Below are 17,487 nucleotides of genomic sequence, written 5' to 3' on the forward strand. Positions count from 1 at the left end.
TTTCCTTGTAAACACCTGGTAGAGGGAGACTCCACACAGTTCTTTCATTTTCCTATTTTGCAGGCTGGTAGGATTTTTTCCTTTCCTCTCCTTTCTTTTCTTTTTTTTTAAGTTTCACAAACTAGTATGAAAGAAAGTTGAATATATTTAATTAGCATATGCGTAGGCATGGCTTATGAATATTCATTACAGGGAAGGATTCAGGCTACCAAGCCTGAAGCTTACAAAGTTAGGTAAGGAATTGAAGAAGCTGGGTAGAGGCAGTCTTTAGAAGCAACAACTTACACAATTATAAAAATCAAGCACAGGGTTTTCAAGGGACCTATGCAAGACTTTGGAACTAAAGCAACCCTAACTTCAAGATTCTGCCCAGCACATCATACGTGAAAAGATCTGCATAATCTCAAGGGTAAAGATCCCTGTCAGTGGCCAAGTTCTACAAGTGTCATTATTGTCTGCTCACCACTTAGTTATCCTAAATTCTTTAGTACACATTTTGCTGACCTCAAGTGGCCAAATAGAAATGTTTACAAGCTGTTTTAGCTAAGCTGTTAATGAATGGCCATGTGTAACTTGATTACTTATCAAGAATACCTGAGCCGGGCAGTGGTGGCCCATGCCTTTAATCCTAGCACTTGGGAGGCAGAGGCAGGCGGATCTCTGTGAGTTCAAGGCCGGGCTGGGCCGACAGCCTCCAAAACAATACAGAGAAATCCTGTCTCGTAAAAAAAAAAAAAAAAAGAATACCTGTACTCTCTTGCCATTTATTACGCAGTAAAGAGCGAATTTGTAGAGACCCATCTTAAGGCCCTTCAGAGAGTACTTTGGATTAACACTGTGGTATAACTAAGGTTAGTGGCTATAACGAAAAGCAGAAGTGGTAGTGATACACACCATAGCCCTGCAATTGGTCAAAGTAGAGGAGAAAGCCTTTTCTGACACTCACTCTTCTGCTTCTGCATCTATAGCTAACATTTGGAATCCAGTCCACTTAGAACATTCTAGAGCATTTTGTTCCTGCAGTGCTAGGGTTCAAACTCAGTACCTTGTGCAACCTAAGCAGGTGCTCTACCACTGAGCTGTGGTCCAAGGCTTCAAGCACATCTCAGAAGTGACTAGACAGAAGAAGGCAAGCCAGAAGTACTCCAACTAAAAATCCATGTAGACTACCCTCTTACTGGAGGAACAGCATTCATGTTAAAGACACGTGGAAAAGCACAGACTGCATGGAGCTGAGTTGAAACTCAGCCTTCTTGTTGCAGTAAGTCATTCCAAACTCATTCACGCTCAGCAAGTAGATGAGCCCCTTCTGAGTTCTTTTTCTTAGTGATTTTTAGAGCTCCAGTGTAAGGGAAATGCAGCTTCAACCAGTGATGGCAACTGCTCTCAGGGACATCTGAAAATAACACATCCATTCTGACTCTCATTGACTCACACTACTTTTAATTGTGGCTCATGAAAGATGTAAATAGAAGAATAGCGCTCACCTCTACTACAGATGCATTTCTGCTCTAGAAAGAGGAACGCTTCTGCTTTGAGTCACATAGGCACCATTGGGGAAGGCTGTGATTCACCCATTTCCAAGGATGAGATCACCTGTCACTGCCTATTGTGGGACAGAGGCAAATAGACAGCATGATTAATTAGAAAAGGAATGCAAAGGAGAGTGAGTATCTGTCCTGTAGACCATGATCTCTGAAGAACTCAGAACACTTCATAGCAGGCATTACAGAAATGCAACCCTGCTTGGAGAATACTTCAAACAATTCAGGACTAGTAGGAGCTGAAAAATGAGAGGAAATCAGAGCCAAAGATGAACAGGAAGGAAGATGAAATGCCACAGCCAAAGCAGGGTAAGATTTTCATTGACAACTGTTATTTTCTTCAGTTAACAAGAAGAAACATTGAGGCCCTTCTCCTATATTCTAATAGAGCCCAGTTTCTGACATTAGAATGAGATTCATAATGTATTAGTAATTATTTATACAATCAAGTATTGATAACAAATGCTTTCCAAAATAAAACCCTATTCAAATGCTGCATTAAAAACACTGTATTAAACAAGTGAGTTCAAAGACAGGCATGGTGGTCAATGCTTGTAATCCTAGCACTTAGGAAGCTTAGGCAAGAGAACCTGAGTTCAAGTCTAGCCTGTGTTATCCTGTGAGTTCTAGACTTGCTTAGATTACACAATGTGTCCCTGAATTAAAGAAAACAAACAAACACACAAAACAACAACAGAAAACCACCAATAACAAAAGTTAGGAGCCAGACAAAAAAAAGGACAAATATTGTATGATTTTTGAGTTGTTTCTTTAATAACCAAATGCATAGAAACAGAAAGTTGAATGGGATCTCTGTGAGTTCCAGGACAGCCTGATCTACATAATTCCAACCTAGTCTGGTCTATGTAGTGAGATACCATTTCAAACAAACAAATAAAAAAGTAGGAAAATGAAAAAGAGAAGAAAAGTAGAGTAGAAGTCTGTAGGGGCTGCAGGAAGGAAGAGTAGGAAATTCATGGTCCAAGAGGTAAAGTTTGCATTTGGAATGATGAAAGAAAGCCTTCAGAAATGGAGTGCAGGTGATGAATGTCCCACACTGGAAATGTACACAATACTACTAAACAGTATACTTAACAACAGTCTGAATGGTGTCTTGGTGTGTGCATATGTGTGTGTGTGTGTGTGTGTGTGTGTGTGAGAGAGAGAGAGAGAGAGAGAGAGAGGGAGGGAGGGAGGGAGGGAGGGAGGGAGGGAGGGAGGGAGGGAGACAGACAGACAGACAGACAGACAGAGACAGAGAGAGAGACAGGGAGTATATGTGGTTAGCTTTCTGTATGTATGGATTCTGCCTCCGTAGATTAACCAACATTAGACAGAAAACAGGAAAAAAAATTGCAACTGTATTTTCTACATAGAAAGCTTTTTCTTGTCATTATTCTCTTAATACTAAATAACAACTGTTTTCATAAGACTGACATTGTTTTAGGTATTCTAAGTAATGGATTAAAGTATGTGTGTGTGTGTGTGTGTGTGTTGGGAATGTAACACAGTGACAGAGCATTCACCTAGCACATGTGAAGTACTGGTGCAGTGTGTGTTGGCACATGCTTATGACTGAAGTTCCAAGTCATCCTTGGAAACATAGCAAGCTCATAAAGACTGGACTATAATGAGGCCCCTCTAAAATAAAAGTACATATGTGTGTATATGTAAACGCACAGAGATAGACGGTAGACAGATAAACAAATAGACAGATAGAAAATGAAATGATCTCGTTGAAGACATTTGAAAACAGCATATCCGAATGTGAACTGGGTCCCTACTGTGCTATTGGCTCACTGTCCCTCCAGAGATGATGAGATCAGGCAAATTGCAGGAAAGGTTGGAGATGACACTAGTATAACTACCCAGCAGTAAGGTGGAGGTAGCCATGTCCATCCTGCAATATGGGTACAGCTGTGGCTATGCTAAACATCTGAAAACCCATACTAACAGAGTTACAAAACACAGTCCAAGTGAAATACACTGAAAGGGTTTGATATTTTAGCAAATTTTACAGCAGATTGATGTCATAGCACAGACAACTCCAAAACTTGTCTAGTAGAATACAATAGAAATCTAATATAGATTTAGGTCAAGCTTATATAACAATCCTCTTGCGGCTTCACTGTCCATAACTTGATAGTGTGAGTTAAACTTCCTCTTTCATGAACTAGGCGGCCTTGGGAAGCCATCATTACATTGCTTGTTGCTATGCGTCTCAGGGCTATAATGAATCTGGATTCAATCAGATGGAAGAAGCAAAGTGCTTGCCTTAAATATCCAGGACTCCTGCTAGGCACTCATTCCCAAATCTATTTACTGTGAAGGGCAAGCTCACTTTGCAGGCTCAGCCTAGGATTCTGGGCTCATACCAGTGGCTAATTTGACTGCCTCCTGCAAATGGCCACCTGCCAGCAGCATCACTTAGACTAACGCTGGTCCTGAGGACAGCTGAAAACAATTTCTTTCCCCATCAACCTCTGCAAAGGCGATCATGTCCTTGGAGTGCTTTAGTGGAAAGCAAGTGACTTCCTACTTAGCAACAAGAGCCTAAACCAGAAGAAACCACTGTGTGGAGATTGTGAACACAGGGCCAACTAGGGCTCGGGGATTGAATCCCAGCTTCACCAGCTACAAGCTAGGTGGGTCATGCTCTCCAGTCCTAATAGCCTCTTCCATTATAATAAGCTATAACGTAAATGTAAAAGCTACATACCTGTCTTTAAGACATCCATTGAGGATATAAGATAAAACATGTACAAGAGTGACCTAATATAATTGGTAGGAAAATGTGCAAAGAGCATTTTCCAAAGTTTTGTTGTTGATGTTCTGGGGGTAGACTTTTCCAGGTTTAAAGATGCCATTCACCTATTCTTCCATAAGGAACCAAATAAACTCAGTGGTTCATTAAGCTAGACTTACATAGAATCATTTCTTTGGACTGATTGTAGGTGTCCTCACTGGAGGACAGACATTTTTCCACTTCTCCCTAGGAAAAGTCACACAATAGTTTCGTGCAATCTCTCACAGTGCCCTCATCAGACCAACTACCCAGCTGTTTGTATGCCCACAGGCTGCTGCATCTTCTCTAGTGGGGCTCACTCACTCCTGGCCCTGAGTAAATGCTGAACTAAATTTGAAGGAAGACACTCAGAACAAAATGGAAATTTTTGTTATGAAGCAAATAACTGAACACTGTGAAAATGTTAGCAACAATGACAACAAAACGTCCAACATTTCCAGGAAGCCTTGCATGCCTTAACTCACATGGATTTTACAGCTCTAGAAGGTAATGTCTTCTTTTCCTTATCCAAGATGGATAAGCTGAGGCTCAGAGGGACTAATGGAATGATCAGCATGATGCCTGCTGATCTACTCTAGTCTGTGTATAGGCTGCACAGTTAATCTTGATGGACAGTTTCACAGGAACTGGAGTCACCTAGGAGACACACTTCTGAGCATGTCTATGAGGGTGTTTCCAGAGGAACTTAAATGAGGTGGGAAGACAGCCCTCCCCCCTGGGAACATGGGTGACACTCTCCCATGGGCTGGGTACCCCAGCAGAAAAAAAGGAAAGCAGCCACCTCTGCTTCCTGACTGGATGCAGTCACACTCCCATCACCCCAGCTTGGAGTTGCTCTGGCTGCCAGGACTTATTCATCAAGATGGGCTGTCCCTTCAAACCACCACCCACAATAAGCCCTTCCATCCGCGCTGGCTTCATCAGGTCATCTGCCACAGCCATGAGGACGGTGACTCCTACATAGATCACAGTTCCTTTCTCTTGCATGCCTTCCCGAATCGAAGCTATTATGATAGAGATTTTAGGGAGGGAGTTAAGTGGAGATGAAAATCAGGGTCATATCCCACTCACAGACACTTGTGCCTGTGCTAACCAACACCAGGCACCATAAAATCAGCTGTAGCCACAATATCAGTGTACGGACTGGTCTAGACAATCTGAAGAGGGCCGTTCTGGATAAGAGCCTGCTGTATCGGGAAGCAGCCAAAACTGTAATGAAGATGGCAGGCATCTGTTGGCTTCCTGAGTGTTCGTCACTAGGTGTTTAGGATCACAAAAGAGTAATATAAGAATCAGTACCTCTTCAGAAATGAGGCACGGCAATAGAGACCTCACAGCTGCTGGACAGTGTACCAGACTGACTAAGAGGTAGAGGCATGCCTGATCTCATTCATCTCCCCCAGACTGGATTACCTGAGCCATCCTCCAATGGACTTAAAGGTCCATATTTTAAATGAATGCAATGCTTGGGTAAGAAAATAAGATACTCAGGGCTGTAGAGATGGCTCAGCTAGTAAAAGTGCTTGCTGCCAAAGCAGGGGGACCTGAGTTCGAGCCCCGGGACCTACATGGTTGTAGGCGAGAACTAACTTCTTCAAGTTATCCTCTGACCTCCACTCTGGAGCTCTCTCACATATATACACATGCCCACACAAACGAAACACACTAATAAAAGTATCAAGAAAAGAAAACTAAAATTTTGAGGTTTAAACAGACAAGCATCCAATCCCACGAAATGCCACAAAACGATGTGATGTTTAATGTGTCCAAGCCAGTCTGGAATCAGCACAGAAGGACTGATTCCTTAATTACTACAGGAGCAGATCACAAAGACTGGAGGTCATAGAGAATGCTGTGCAAAAGCAAAATATAAAAACACCCAGTAAATTTCAAGGCAAAAGTTATGGTTTCCAACTCATTGATGCAAACTGAAGAATTAATGGGAAAAATATGCTGTATATATATATATATATATATGTATTATAGAACTGAACACATCTCCGCATATGAAAAGTACAGCTTAAAAGACATGTAACTGGAAGCTGGAGAGATCAGTGGTTAAGAACACCTCTTGCTCTTCCAGAGGACTGGAGTTCAATTCCCAGCACCTGAATTTGGGTAGGGGTGGGACTTACAATTATCTGTAACTTCAGCCCCACAGGGAACCACATACACATACACATGCACATAAATAAAAATAATAACATCTTCAAAAATACATAGTACATGCCTCACAGACTCAATGTCAAAGAAAAACTATGAGAAGTCTTTGATTACAATTAAAACGTGAGTTTTTGCCTGGCGTTGGTGGTGCATGCCTTTAATCCCAGCACTCAGGAGGCAGAGGCAGGTGGATCTCTGTGAGTTTGAGGCCAGCCTGGTCTATAGAGCGAGTTCCAGGACAGCCTCCAAAACAATACAAAGAAACCCTGCCTTGAAAAACCAAAGAAACAAAACAAACAAACAAAAAAACGGGAGTTTTTTAGTGGCATTTTAAAATGTGATATTAGGAAAAATCAGCCCTACTTCTTTCATAAAGGAACTCTTAGAGAGTAAAAATTAATTTTAGAGAAGACCTTTCATTTACTTAAGCCAAGATTTTTTCCCTTTGGTATTTTAGCCAAATAGAATTCTTAGAAATGGGGAAAGAAAAACTCAACAAGCATATTCCTGGAGCAGGATAGCCTTTCAAAACTGAAAATGTTACGTCAACCTTTTTAGTGTTATCCAGTCTTGACTTTTTAAATTCCCTTTAAAAATCCCACATAGTCACGCAACTCTGCCAGTACAGCAAGTACCATTAGTCTAGATTCCTGGATTTGTGGATTATCATCATACATATCACAGAATGGCCAAAAAGGCAGTTTCTGGTACTTCACAAAGATGGTTGCAATGGAGCAGAAATATTTCTATCTGTTGTTAAATTTTTACAGGACCAAGAGTTTAGCTTAGGTTGTTTAAAGAATATAACACTAAATTCAAGCATTTTCACAAAATTATTTAGTCAGAAGCATCTTTTTACAGTTTTTGAGAAACAGCAATAGACCCTGGGGAATCTGGCCAGTGGTGGAGTGTTTGCCTAGTGTGTAGGGCTTAATCTTCGGCACTGTGTAAAATCCAGATACAGACATAGACCTGTAATCTCAGCGTTTGGGAAATGGAAGCATACAGATCAAAAGCTCAATGTCATCCTTCACTCATAACAAGGTGGAGGGCAGCCTGGACTTCATGAGCCCCTATCCCAAAAAGCACCAACAGCAACAGAGAAGAATTCTTTTGAAGGTGCCACAGGAGCCCAGGACATGACGCTGAAGCCTGAAAGAACACAAGGCCAGGGGTTGGAAGAGAGTAGGTAGACTGGGAAACATCTCGAATGGAGGAAGAACAGGAAGAGGGTGTGCCCAGCATAGCCAGGGTTCCAGTTGTCAACCAACCCTGTACCTCTGAATGAGAAGTGCATGGTAGCAGACGGGCTAACCTCAACTTCAGATTTAGCCTCAAGTTCAAGGGGTCCACATGATTTCTGATTGGAGCCATATGGTGGGGATCTGGAAGTAACCAAGTTTGGAATCTCAAGATATGGAAATGATGATGTTATTCACTGGCACAGAGTGCTCTCTCTCTCTCTCTCTCTCTCTCTCTCTCTCTCTCTCTCTCTCTCTCTCTCTCTCTCTCTCTCTCTCACACACACACACACACACACACCAAGGAAAGCATGCAAAGTAACAGGACATGGCTTTCCCGTTCTTTCGATGGTATCTGCGCAGGCAGCAGAGGTTAAAATTCGCATTCTTTTGATGCACAGCAAACACCTCCCTTCAAAGCTGTCATAAAGAAGGGGAGCCATCAAGTCAGTCTGCAACTGTTTCACTGACATCTGCTCTAAGAAAATCCATCACGTTGCCCAAACTGGTATGGTTTCACTAAAAGCTAGACTTACCTACACAGCTTCTCGGGAGGACTTCTACAATTAGGAGCTTGTGATGGCATCAGCTAGATGTCCTAACACATCTAACAGAGGGCAGTCTAGGTCCTGTTTTACAGAATACTGGCTTAGGTATGTGAGGAGCCAAACTTCACTAATCTGGAACACTTCTAGAATGTTCTAAGGATGCCTGCAGTGAGTACACTGGCTCTGGTTTTGATTTTTGGGTTTCTTACTCTATAGCCCAAACTAGCTTTAAACTCACTAAGAACCCAGGTTGGTTCCAAACCCATGGCAACCCTCCTGCTTTAGCCTCCCAAATGCTGAGATTATGGGCATACATGGCTACCCACTGGTCTTTTCCTACTTACATCTGCTTTCCCTAAACAGAACCTAGAATTAGTGCTGCTTTGGAAATCAGGCAACTATCAAGGCTTTCTCATGGTAAATGGCATGGAGCCACGCATGTTCTATCTGGGCGGATGCTCAGATTGTAAGATTGCATTTTCTTTTGCCCAAGGAAATAAGGAAAATAAGGTTTCTATGAAGGAATTATTTCATTTACTCCTGAAGACCCCCAAATCAGAAATTCAAGCCAGATTTGTTTGTGCATACCTGTAATTCCATCTCATAAAAGTTAGATGCAGAAGGATCACTGTGAGTTTGAGGCCAGCATGGTCTACATAATGAGTTCTAGTCCACCCGTAGCTACACAGCCAGACTTTGTCTCAAGCCAGAAATGCTGTCATCTGATACTAGAATAAAACCCCAAGTTTTAAGTTTTCTTTAATTGGTTACTTCTCTACCCAAGAGCATTTCAGGGAAGGTTCAGATTTATGTATGCAAACAACTGTTCATTTCTGTCCTGCAGGTGACAACCAGGACATGTCTCTTCTGCATTATGGAATAGCTCTCACACTTACCCCAACTTTAATAATAATAATAATAATAATAATAATAATAATAATAATAATAATAAAAACACTCAGGGAAATCCATCGGCTCTCCATGAATCTCATGAGCAAGAGTCTAATCCACCTTTAGCCTTGCTTTGGGAACCCATGCTTGTTTGTCCAGGCTTAGTTGAGAATAGGGGAAGAGTCTAGTTAGTCACCTCTTCTAATCTCCCAAATTGAAGGAAAGGACAAAAAGCCACAGAACACTTGTTTAACATGCACATGGTCCCTGGTTCCATTCCGACACCAAAACTAAAACTGTAGTGGACATCTGGGGGAATATAGTTTTCCAACATCATACCTGAGTGTGTCTTCTCAACAAACTTAATTCATGAACAGCATAACTTCTATAGGTGAAGAAAAACAAAGACTGCAAATTTTTTTCCAGGTCTGCTGCTAACTACAGATCCAGGCTGTCCCTCTGTCTCCATCTCCTAAACAGTGGGATTAGGTATGTGGCACAACACCAGCATGGAAAATAAGTAAATAAATAAATGCATTCAGTAATTATGATGTGAAATACACAATTTGCTGTTTTTCTCCATCTCTTGGCTTACAACTTTGAAAATTCTTGGCAGTAATAAATGTCCTTTGACACAGAAGTTAATTGACTGATCCTAGATATCTCCCCAGCTTCAGTACAGGACACACCAAGGTGAGATTTGAGGGTTAGGTCATTTAGCTTATCCCCCAATCAATCTCTGGGAAGAGGAGGAACTGAAGACTGAGTTGACCATCTGATGCCAATGAGTTTATCGAGTATGTCTATGCAGTAAGACTTCCATAAAAACTCAAAGGGACAGAGTCTGTGGAGAATTTAGACATGAGGAGGACCACGGAGGTTAGCCTGCCCTCCACTCTTGTACCCGACCCTACACAGCTCTTCATCCAGTTGTCCACCCATATCCTATGCGAGGCCACTTACAACATGCCAGTATGATTCAGCAGTGGTATACAGAAAGTTATTTCCTTGAATTTTATGACTCAGTCTAGCAAATTCATTCAAACCCAGGGAGGAGATACAAGGACCCCACTTTACATCTGGTGGGCCAGAAGCACCAGTTAAACAACCCACTATGACTTAGACAGTACTACAGGACTGAGGCCTCACCCTCAGTATCTGACACCATCAGTGCAAGTCACTTTGCTTATCCACACAGTCACAGATGTGTTCTGTGTGTAACAGATGGTAGGAGAAACTGAGCACATCCACTCAGCAATGGTTATCTCAATGGGTCTATCCATCCTGATGGCCCCACTCATCCTTTCATAGAATAAGGAGACCATTATGAGTTCTTCTGCCAGATCTACCCACCAGGGCTACATGGAAACTGCTGGCGAGTTCTGCCAGAAGCACTGGTGTCACTGATTTCTTTTGGAATCAAGCCAAGTCAGGTTGATTGTCCCCATGGTTCCAGGATGGAAGGTAAAGCAGGAGGAAGAAGAAAAGAGGAGTCAAATGTCACCACTGCAATCTGTCAACATCAGATTCAAACCCAGAGTCTACCGCTGCTACTGTGGAGCTTTGATGTATGGCCACTAAGGCTTAACTTTGTCCCTTTCAGTAACTGGATGGCTCTCCTGCCACCCAAATGGACTGCCTGCAAGTTCCAACAGCTGAAAGAAATGCCACTTGGAATACACTGCCAAGGGCAGCTGATGTGGCCTTGGGAGCTGGCTGGGCTTTTGTGGCTCTCCTCCAGCTGCCCAGCATCGAGCAGATGTCGCCTAAACCAGACCTCTGTAGAAGCTACTGCCATTACAAGGGACAGAGGAAAGAGACATGAAAGAGCCTCTGGCCTGGAGAGATGGTACATTCTTTGTGTGTTTAGCAGGAACTGGGTTCTGAGAGTTCATAGACAATGCTGGCTTCCCATCCCCCAAAGTTGAGGCAATCAAAAAGTAAATGTGACTCTCATGGTGGATGCTGCCTAGATCAGTAAGGGGGTGTTTCCTGGGAACCTTTCTCGTACTCGGACCCTGCATCCTTTGCTGTGGGCAGGAGGCCAAGGGAAATGTTCATAATTAGTCTCTAGATAGTTGTTCTAAACTTCAGTTAGGTGGGATGAGCCTTCAGAGCTCCCACCCCCAGAGATTCTGATTCCTTAGGCCTGGTGTCACTATGTCTACACACTTAAAAACCACATCCTGGTGAATCAGATGCAGGAGGCCCTGAGATGAGACCACCACTGAGAAACATTGACCTGTGATCTGTGTCCTGTCCTACAGCAGCAGTCTGAAACCCAAGTACGGTGACAGCAAACACATAGGTCTATGTAACATCCTAGTGTCAATGATGTTCATCAAGAGGTTACACTGAGTCGCGTCCTGGGAACCCATGAAAGAACTTATGAGTAGAGCCTGGGTTTTGGTGGACAAGTCTTGTCTACAGGGATCCCTCAGCAAATGTCTTCAGCAGGTTTGGGATTCACCATGTCCCATCGTGCACACAGTAGACACATGCTGAGAGAGAGAGAGAAAGAGATAGGGAGAGAGAGAGAGAGGGAGAGAGAGAGAGAGAGAGAGAGAGAGAGAGAGAGAGAGAGAGAGAGAGAGAGAGAGAGAGAGAGAGAGAGAGAGAGGAGCTAGGATACCCCTGCAAACAGGAAGGACATACACTCTCCAGAACACTCATAACCTGGCATCCTCAGATCACACTGAGTTTGTACTGTCACTCTGCTGAATTCATGTGGTTTCCTGCACCTCATAATTTAACATTTGTTAGAGAGAGAAAATGATGTTATGAAACCCAAATAATGTGCTGATCTGAGGCAGACAGCTGCTAACAAGAATGACATGTGATCATCAAACTGCTGTGCACAGCTCAGCTTCAGGAAAAAGATGTTTAGTAAGAAAGAAAACCAATACACTCTTCTCAATGGAAAACAGAGTTTGGAACTCCATGAAGTGAAGGCACTCACTCAGCCAGTTACACAGTAATAGTAATCTAGGACCTCAATAGGAAAAAAAGAGAAAGGAAGGAAGGAAGGACAAGAATTTAAAAGAACCTAGTCTTGTTTATGTTAATATTAAATTCATGAAACACTCCTTTATTAATGTCTCAAGGGAATTAAATTATTAACCACAGAATCTGAAAGTCCTGTTTTACCAGAAGACAATGGAGATAAAAGTCCCCCAGGGACTCAACCTTTTCTCCCACACTGGCTGGTCAATGACCTCCCTAACTCCCTGAAAAAAAAAAAAAAAACGATAGTTTGCCCCAGGCACACAGTAAATTCCACTGAAGAGAACTGAAGACTACTGATTATTTAATGGTACTAGAAGGCATTGAGCTTTCAATTTGCAGGAGGCCAGGGAGATCATCTGGGCACATATACTTTTACAGCCAGGCATAGCAAGTGGTAAGTTCTCCCAATGCCGTTCACCACAGTGGGGATGAGCAGGGCTTGCATGTGAGGATTGTTCCCAGGAAATACCATGAATAAAGCCAAGAAGACACCCTGAGAAAGCTGTACTATTTTAGTATATAATTTGGATTAAAAAAAAACATGTAATTAAAGCTTGGAATGTTTGGACTGCAACTCTTTGACCAAGGTTGTCACTTAGGGGACCAAGACCACCAATAAGCAGAAGGACTAAGGTCTGTCAGGAGGGCTACTGTGTTTCACAAAAGCTTATTACAAATTTTAGAGAGAATTGGAAGAGAGAACCAAAGCATTGCCAACATGAAGAACAGACCAGAGTTTATGAAGACAATACTATCCTGATCATACATTACATACTTTATATTCCTTTCAAATGACCACATTGTGCCCCAATTTTAAAAGTTACTCAATAGATATTTATTGACTGCAATCTGGAAACTCCCAACAACTCCACCTTGCCTGCTCCAATACTGATTACAGAATAAGAGGATCACCAGAAAAGTAGACCTCCTATGTATCGCCAGACAGCTAGACCTCCTCTGTCTGACTCATGAATCCCTTATGCATCCAGCCGAAATGGAACCCATGGACTATACAGATCATTTGTTGTGTGGACATTTGTGTTTTTGCTGTTGCTATTGTTTTTTATTGCTTTGATTCATTTTCCCTAATCACAAATGCCTTCCCCTGAGGTGTTACTATCCTGCAAAGTTCAGAAATGAGCATATTAAGTTTATCTAGCTACTTTCTTGGCTCTTTGTCATGAAAAAAAAAAACATTTTCAAGAATGTCTTTTTGCTTGAGCCATGGGGGAAAATGGCTATGCATCATATTCACTAAAATATCTCAGTACACCAAATAAAGACCACCACATGAAATTCAAAACAAGCAAATGCCAACTCCAATGGAACGACTTACCCCAAACTATCCCTGTTTCATGCAGGCTGGAGTCCGCTCTGTTCTGCTCAGGGTCTATAGGAACCTTACTTCTGAAGCTTCAACACAGATGCTTTCATGCTGCTCCAGTATGCTGCAGTTAACAAAACCAAACACCAAGTCAGAGTGGAAAATGCCACTTCAAGCAGTTAGTGAATATGAAGGGGAAATCCCTGGGCTTTCTCAGTGTCTGTCTTATAATGTCAAACAAGGATGTCAATCACTAAAAGAAACTATCACACAACTTATCTACATTGGTGCCCTAAAATACTGGAAAGAGAGATAAAAAAGAGTGAAAGGAAAGAAAGAAAGAGAAAGACATAAAGAAAAAAGACTGAAAGAATAGACAGACAGAAAGAAAGAAAAAGAAAAGAGAAAGAAAAAAGGAAAGAAAGAAAAGCAAGACATATAGGCGAGGATAGTATTTTCCAGTAAGCATGACAAATTTCAAGTTTAACCACTAGATGAAGGGAAGGAATGCTTCTTTTGGTTTAAATAACTAAATATAATAACTTCTAGGTGTCAAGGGTAGAAAGTAAAGGGAGATTTGTTTCAAAAAAATTTCTCATCCTGCCCCTTAAAGTCTAAGACTGCACATTATAATGTTGTACACCTGTAATGCCAGCATTGAGGAGGGAGAGGCAAGAGGATCACAAGTTAGAGACCAGATTCTGTATTTAAAAATAATATGTGGTTGTTGAGAAAATATTATTATTATTAAAACATAGTGCTTTAAGGACAGAAAAAAATGATAGCATGAAAGAGAAAGGAAATTTCCATTTTGCTCTACAAATCGGTAGTTGCTGGGTTTCCCCCACCTGCCTCTTGATAAACTTGATAAATACCATCTCTTCCCAGGGTGGAAAGCGTCACGTAGTGTACACAGTAGACATGAAGTTAATGGTAAAGGTTTTCACCTGACTCCAAACAGCTGATGATGCCTACACTAGAACTACCTGACAAGCAGCCATTCTGGAAAGTTCTTTTCCTGCCATAGCTATATTTAAAGCTTTCTTGTGCCCAGTTATGGTTCCAGGTTTTTGTTTTGTTTTGTTTTTTTGGACAGTGGCCACTTGAGGGTTTGGAGGTCAACTTCAGATGAGTCTGCACCCCTGCTTTTTTTGTTTGTTTTGTTTGCTTTGTTCTCTATATAATTTGAAAGCCTGCTGGAGGGCTGTCACCCACTGGGGAGTATGATGGCTGCATCTTACTACAACTGTAATCACAGGTGTTAGAGGAGGATCCTGAAGACAGGCACTGTGTCCCTCCCTTCTGCTGTTAGACTTCCCCCCACCCTTTGCACTTACAAGGTTAGTGTGTTCAGCCAGCATATAGACAGGCATCACAGATGAAGTGATCTCCAAAGGAAATACACAAAGGCCAGGCATGGTGGTGGGTGTATGACTGCAGTCCTTACAGTCAAAAGATGACCACAAATCCAAGGCTAGTGTAGTCTACATTGCAAGTTCAGAGTAGCCAGGTCTACATAACAAGAGTCTGCCTCAAAACAGCAATAACAGCATCAGAAGAAGAAAAAAAAAAGGAAGCTCTCAATGATCCATTTTATCTGCCTGGAACTCGAATAAACATGGTCCCTAACACAGAATGGAGGCAACCTGGACCTAGGTCCCCAACCATCACATGAAAGGCTCCCTTAATATGTTTCAGCTCTCATGTTTTGGTCTTTGTGCCATAGCTCTCCACGGGCACAGTATGGATGAAATTAGATTCTTCCCCACCCTAACAGGTGGCTGTAATGTAAACAGATCTCTCTTCCATTACCAGTTTCCTATTTAGTATATAAGGAAGCTGAGGCAATGCCTGGTCACCACATGAAATGCTAAACTCTACTAATCTCAGAAGGTTCTGGAATGATCAACAAAGCTGTCATCCCATGACCCACTTATAAGAGAGCTAACCTTTCATGTATCCCTAGGTCATTGGGATAACTAATATTTTTGCCTGCTTTCTTGAGACAGGGCCTCAAGTGTTCCTCGAGCTTACTATGTAGCTAAGGGTGACCTTGAACTTCTAATCCTCCTCCCTCTACCTTCCAGGTGCTGAGATTACAGATGTGCACCACCTAGTTTAATCTGTGCTGTGCTAGGGATCAAACCCGGGGTGTCTTGCATACTAAGCAATCACTCCAACAACCAAGCTACATCCGTGGGCCCATAGCGGACCCTTTGAAAGACTCTATAAGCAATTGCTTTACAGAACAGCCAACATTTTTGAAGAGGACTTTTGGGGGCGTGGTTAAATTCACACAGACAATTGCAACTGCTGAGAAGCAGAAAGTTCGGGGTTCTTGGTTAGTGTGCAGTTAAGTGAATAGAGTTTAGTACTATGCAATGCTCAGTCCTGGAAGTGCATCAGACAGGAAACAGAAATGTCCTTTTGCTTTCCTAGATGACATGGATACCCACAAAAAGTGGGGTCATATGGATGTCATTCATTTATTCATTTCATTTCATGAACTATAACTCATCCTCACTGGGATATATATTAGTGACATAGTGACAGAAATGAAGATAAGCCTGGAAGTTCAAAGAAAACTGTCTTGGAAAAGACAGAATGTGGAGAGGAAAGGAGGGCTTTGGTCTCACAATAAGTTATTTGCTGATATTGAAATTTTTTCCCTTGAAACTAAAAATAGCCCCCTGCTCTTGTTTTCATTGCTACTAACCTCTATTTGGGTCTTTTAGCGCTGGACAAGATCTCTGCAACTCCATTTAACGTCTACAGAGAATCTGCCATCCGGCTTGGAGAAAGCCATATACATCTTAAAGACACACAGGAAATGAGTCAGAACTTTGATTAGACATTTGGTTAAACTACTTAGGCTAATTGACTCATTTAAAAATTTTTTATTTTATCTTATTTTGAGACATAGCCTTGCCTTATAGCCCAGGCTGGCCCCGGTCTCATGCAGCCTGGTGTGTCTCCTGAGGGCTGGGATTGTAGGAATGCTCTTTGGTCTTTGAAGAATATTAATCATTTAATGTAACAGAAAGTGGCTTTAAAGCAGAAGGTCTTACCAGAAGCCTCGTGTTTTTATTAATGCAGAGAGCTCAACGTTCAGATTTGCTTTTGTCCTTAACAAAGAGATTCATTTCCAGATGACATTCCTGTTACCTGTCCATAAACAAAATCTATTTGTGTGTGGGGGGGAGATTGGGGATTGGGGTAGTGGAAGGGAATCTTCTCTGGCTGATGAAGCCATGTGTCTAGAGAATAGTGAAGCAGTGTTCATATATTTGCAGAGAGAGAGAGAGAGAGAGAGAGAGAGAGAGAGAGAGAGAGAGAGAGAGAGAGAGAAAGAGAGAACTCATTCAAGGGGACAGCGCTTTCCATTTTTCCTCATCCCAGGGGGCATGAGTTACAAACAGTTCATTTTGTGATTCCCAGTCAATCCTCAATTATATACACTGCGGTAGGTAGCAAAAGAAAACCAGCAGCTGGGCAAGGGGCATAAACACATAGTCCTAGAAGCAATAGGAAACGGAGGCAGGAGGACCACTGTGAATCCTTAGTTCCACCTGAGCAACAAACCAGTTAGGGCTATATAGTAACACCTTGTCTTAAAAAAATCAAATATCAAAATGAAACTATACAGACAAAAAAGAAAACACAACTCTGAAAACTCTGCAAATCTCCTTTTGGGCAGAATTTTCCTAAGCCGGGGTTGAGTGCAGGCTATAGATGGAGGAGGCCCTGGCCCCCATCCTCAGCATTGCATCTCTAAGAAAAAAGATGCGTTTGTATCACCAGGGATGCAATCCCAGGCTTTATGCATGCTAGGAAGTGCTCCTCTATGTAGCCACACCCCTGACTCTAAGACAAAGGAAACCCAATCTGCTCCCTTTCTCCATCACACCCTGCCCTAGCACTGCTAGCAACAAACAGACTTGAGTCTAACCTTGCTAACAACTTG

The 17,487-nt window shown here is 42.1% G+C and overlaps 1 protein-coding gene across 12 annotated transcripts in view; it reads right to left on the reverse strand.

The window, feature by feature from the left end:
- The window catches only part of Atxn1 (ataxin 1), a 395,773-nt gene that overhangs the window by 271,681 nt on the left and 106,605 nt on the right, over positions 1-17,487 (reverse strand). For all 12 annotated transcript variants that reach the window (XM_040755915.1, XM_040755911.1, XM_040755914.1 and 9 more), the window contains one exon: positions 13,536-13,647. The gene's annotated coding sequence lies outside the window, so the exon portion shown is untranslated. The remainder of the gene's footprint in view (positions 1-13,535; positions 13,648-17,487) is intronic.

The sequence above is a fragment of the Mesocricetus auratus genome, unplaced genomic scaffold, assembly GCF_017639785.1.
Source record: "Mesocricetus auratus isolate SY011 unplaced genomic scaffold, BCM_Maur_2.0 Super-Scaffold_100013, whole genome shotgun sequence".
Lineage (NCBI taxonomy): Eukaryota > Metazoa > Chordata > Mammalia > Rodentia > Cricetidae > Mesocricetus > Mesocricetus auratus.